This window comes from Chrysochloris asiatica, unplaced genomic scaffold (genome assembly GCF_000296735.1).
Source record: "Chrysochloris asiatica unplaced genomic scaffold, ChrAsi1.0 scaffold00042, whole genome shotgun sequence".
Classification (NCBI taxonomy): Eukaryota; Metazoa; Chordata; class Mammalia; order Afrosoricida; family Chrysochloridae; genus Chrysochloris; species Chrysochloris asiatica.
The window spans coordinates 6,045,441-6,050,556 of record NW_006408560.1 but is presented as its reverse complement, the minus strand read 5'-3'; the positions used below and the strand labels follow the sequence as shown (position 1 = coordinate 6,050,556).

Genomic DNA, 5,116 nt, shown 5'->3' with positions numbered 1-5,116 from the left:
CAGGCAAGGAATTCAAAGGGACAAACCTCAGATCAAGTCCTCCTTCTCCAGCAATGGGTTACTTCCATTTTTATACACTTTCCAACAAGGAAGTTATTCATATTCATAGGATTCTATCTAAGGAAAATATTTGCATGTTAGGAAATAATTAACATCTGTACAGGTATAATTGGGGCGTTGATTGGTAATGTGCTATAGAGTTGGTTCCGACCCACAGTCCACCCTGTATATGATTTCAGAGGCTGTAAAGCTTTACAGGAGCAGAAAGTCTCATCTTTCTTCCATGGAATAGCTGGTAGGTCAGCAGCCTAACTTGTAACCACTATGTAACCAGAGCTTCCTAATGATTGCAAATGTTGTGTTTTTTCTGTCTGTGATGTCACAGATTCTTCATACTGCACTTGCATGGCCTAGTAGAAATTATTTTAATGAATTCTCTCTCATAGGAAATTTCTTTTGAGGGAGGTGCTTAAAACAACAGAAATTTATTCTCTGACGGTTATGGAGGCTGACAGTCTAAACTCAAGTTTGGTTCAGCAAGGTTGGTTCTTTCTGGAGGATTCTGAGAGTCCATTCCATACCTCTCTTCTAGTTTCAGGTGATTTCCTGCAATCCTTGGCTTATAGATTGTTGTTGTTGTTGTTAAGTGCCGTCGAGTCGATTCCGACCCATAGCGACCCTGTACAGGGTTTCCGAGGGTGTAAATCTTTACGGGAGTAGAAAGCCTCATCTTTCTCCCGCGGAGCGGCTGATAGTTTCGAACCGCTGACCTTAAGGTTCGCAGCCTGATTCGTAACCACTACGCTACCAGAGCTCCGGCTTATAGATGCATCACTCTAATTGCTGCCTCCATCATCACATGACCTTCTTCCCTGTTTGTTTCGGTGTCTCTTATATTTTTATAAGGACAACAATCATGTTGGATTAGGACCCACCCTACTCCAGTATATCTCATGTTAACTAAAGATGCTATTGCCAAATAAGGTCATATTCACAAGAACCAGAGGTTTTTTGTTTTGTTTTGGAAAATAGCTATTTCCTTTTTCTTTCTCTTCCTTGTTCTCTTTTCCTTTATTTTCTTTTTAACTTCCTTCTCATAGGTTTTCTAGTTCTTATCTCAAGATAACTTCTGCTAACTTTTCATGTTTCCATGAAGGGGTTTGGCCATTGCATGGTATTTTGAAGAATGTAAAGAGTAGGAGGCAGAAAAGAGCGGCATCAATCAAATGCCTTGTAACTGGAGAATGAGACAGCACAATATAGCACCTGGAACTATAGTTATTTGTATTCATGGGATGAACCCTGTCTCTCTTGAAGACAGTGGTGATCAGTGGCAAATCTAGCTTTCCACTGAAGCAGGGCTATCTGTCTTTTCTCAGAGTGTGAAGAATACAAGGCCCTCATTGAATCCGTCCTTGGGGAGGAGCTACAGTTTGAGGAGGAGAGACTAGCTGCAAGGATTGGGTAAGGAGCAATCTATGCATTCAGGCTAGGGGAATTGAATTACTGCTGGAAGTGGGGCAGCCTTGACTGGTAAAATAAAGAACAAATTTATGCCAGCAAAAACAACAGAAACTTACAGGACAGCCCGAGGGTTATGGAAACTGGATGGTAAACCCATGCCTGGAAGAATTTGAGTCTTTGGGGTTCTCCTTTAAATAATACATGAACAAAACAGAGACAGATGCTTGGGTTGGAATACTGGCAATGTTAACTTCTAGCAGTCATGGTGGCCGGTACTCTTGGTGGTGGCTTCAGTAACCTCGGCGCTGTCTGGCGTCTCTCTTGGCACGAACTGCCTGCTATTGAGGTTTACTTCTCGTACAGAGTGCACCCCTTATTTGAACACAAAGAGCGGCAACAGTCTTTGTTGCCTGAGCAAGCGTCAGGAGAAGGAAAGGAAACCTGACAGTGTTCAAACTCAGGGTCAGGTCCTCTGGAAACCGTAAGCGTCTCCCTGACCCATGAGGGAGCCCAAGGTGAAGTGCAGCCGCTCATGAGGCAGTGTAGACATCACCATTTTTATGACAGAGATTTCAAATATCAGTGTGGATTTTTACACTAAAGGAAAATGAATTGTTACCTTAGGATGTGTTATTATTATTATTTTTTTTAAAGGCTACCTTTTGTGCCAAGGGAGGGAAAAATGGTTTTGAGCTCAGGGTCAACATCGCATTTTTAACAAGATTCAAATGGACACCATTCAAATCCAGAACTAAGCCATGGTGGCAGGATTCACCCCTGAGGGCTCTCCGGCTCACTTAAATTTCAAGAGTCAACAGGTTATATGCTTCCAGCCCTGGGCTCTCTAGGAGCTGCGGACACCGCCCCTCCAGACAGCAAACCAAAGCTTCTGTGCCCTTTCACCACAACGGTGGTCTGTGTTCTTGGCTAGTGATCTTGGGTAGTCCACACCTGGACTGTTGGACCCTCCTGCCTGTCTTTCCCTGAGCTCTGTTGGGTCAGTGTGACCCATGGGAAGGAGAAATGCAACCAGGAGTGCTAGAAGATTTTTGACAATTTATATGGACAGAAATCCTGGGGTGCATAGATGAGAAAGAATCTAAGGGGGTAGAAGCAGGGTGAAAGGAATGTAATGTTGAATACAGGAGGCTAGGCTCACTTGCTGATATAGTTGCACTCAGTAGAAATTCTGTAGACACTGTTGTCTGAGCAGCTGTGAGATATTTAAGTTGTTTACTTGAAACCAGTTGACTTAAAATTTGCACCCAAAGGTTTCCTACAGAAATTAAGTAGAAAGTCCAGAATGTCTGATAAATTTATTGTCGAGGAAAATACCTAAAGATTTGGGAAGATTAGAATGCTAAAGTGAATGTATCATGTAGGACATATTCATTCATCCTTGTCTATATCCCCAAGTATGATCAAGAAGACATTAGTTTTAACAAAGCAGTAAAAATATAATTTAAGAGACCTGTCCTTGCATCCTCATTCTGTGGTAGCAATTTTATGAAGGACAGTGGGAAATGCTGTCATCGAACTGGGATTTCTGAAATTATTGGGAATATCTTAGTCAAGGTTCGCTAAAGAAACAGAACTAGTGATGATAGATGATAGCTTGCTAGATAAGATAGATGGATAGATAGATAGATAAGATAGAATGATGATTGCAACATTATTTGTAATCATAAAACCAACTTGTGATAGTCAAAAATTATCTGCACTCCAGTTATATTAAAATGCCTACCACGTCTATGACTGATGACAACATAGATTGTGCATGTGGAATGATTTTGTAGAATAGACAAGTGAAGTGGATTATGTTGCAAATCAACAATGACTCCGCCTATGAAATATTCTACAACAGACTTGGGTTTTGTAAAGTTTGTGTGAAATGGGTACAGAAACAACTCAAGGAAGAGTATAAACAGAGGTGTTTAGATGTATGGTAGTGTAGTGGTTACGAATTGGGCTACAAACCTTAAGGTCAGTGGTTCAAAACTACCAGCTGTTTTGTGGGAGAAAGATGAGGCTTTCTGCTCCCGTAAAGATTTACAGCCTCAGAAACCCTGTATAGGGTCGCTATGGGTTGGAACTGACTCGATGGCACTTAACAACAACAACAACAAACAATATTTGGACTGATATTTGAAGGAAGGTGAAAGTTTCTTTTTAAAAAATAGTTACTGCTGAGGAGACATGAGTCATCACTGCAAGCCTGAGTGTAAATGTAAGAGTATGGAATAGAAACATCCTCAACCACCAATCAAGAAAAAGTTCAAAAGTCAGCCATCAGCTGGAAAATTGATGCTTACAGTTTTCTGGGATCCTCAAGGGCCAGTATTGGAACACTCTCAGGAAAAAGGTTCAACAATCAATAGTACTCGTTTACAGTGAGATGCTCTCACTGGAGAGTTAAAGCCTAAACTTTAGATTAAATGCAGAGGACTGCTATTCAAGGATGTTGTGATCTTGCATGACAATGCATGTCTACACACCTCTGCCCACACTGTTGACATTCTACAAAAACTTCCTTTTGAGGTGTTGAAGTCCTGATCTTGCTCCATTGGACTTTCACCTGTTTGGACCAGAAAGTAGCCCTTCATGGACAAAGGTTCATGTCTGAGAAAAAAGTGAAGATAGCAGTGCATTCTTAGGCTCACAACTAAGCCAAACATGTTTTTAAATAAGGGAATACAGAAGCTTGTTAACAGATGGACAAAGTTTATTGAAAAGTAAGGAGATTATGTTGCAAAATTATTATTTGACTTTTCTGAAAGTTGATTAAACTCTACAACCAGAGTGCGGATGATTTTTTTACTCACCTTCATAATTTCCAAAGTATATGGAATGGGTTAAATAAATAACAGTATAAATAAACAATGAGTCCTAGTGTGGCACTGGACAGTTAACCATAAGGTTGGCAGTTCAAACCCATCAACCACTCTTTGGAAACTGTATACAGGATCGCTAAGGGTCAGAACACACTGGACAGCACTTAACAGCAACAACACAAGAAATTTCTTTGTCAAAAACAACTTTGACTCCTGAGACTGTACCCATTAAACTCCCTTCAGTCCTGGTACTGAATTCAACCCTGAGGATTAATTTCTAAGCAAACAATAGACAGCACTACACGTGAACAGTAACCAGAGAGGAACTTACTCCACAGGACAATCAACCATAGGAGACTTAAGGGCAGCATTTCCCCAAAAACAAAGCTCAGAAAGCAGGAAGGGACAGTAAAGAAGGGTGACTGGAAACGGAGGGTCCAGGGATGAAGTGGAAAGAGTTAAGTGCTGTACATTGTGGGGATTGCAACCAATGTTATGAAACAAAACATGTATAAATTGGTAAATGGAAAAGTAGTTTAAAAGGAAGTTCTGAGCTTGTGAAGTCAGTTCATAGAGTCAACTCTCATAGTGACTCTAGGAGTTAGTAGATTTAGAACCACTGACACCTCGGAGTTTCACGGTCCGGTGCTAATCTTATAGAGCTACCGTAGTCTGTACTTCACGCACTCGGATTCAAGGGGTAGAAAGAGTAGGAACAGCTTCCATTAATTGAAAAAAAAAAACGTGCGTCCCTGGGTGGGCTTGAACCACCAACCTTTCGGTTAACAGCCGAACGCGCTAACCGATTGCGCCACAGAGAC

The 5,116-nt window shown here is 41.2% G+C and overlaps 1 non-coding gene across 1 annotated transcript; it reads right to left on the bottom strand.

Moving 5' to 3' along the window:
- Window positions 1-5,042: 5,042 nt before the first annotated feature.
- Window positions 5,043-5,116, bottom strand: TRNAN-GUU. Its single transcript has one exon. It is a non-coding gene; the product is annotated as a tRNA-Asn (tRNA).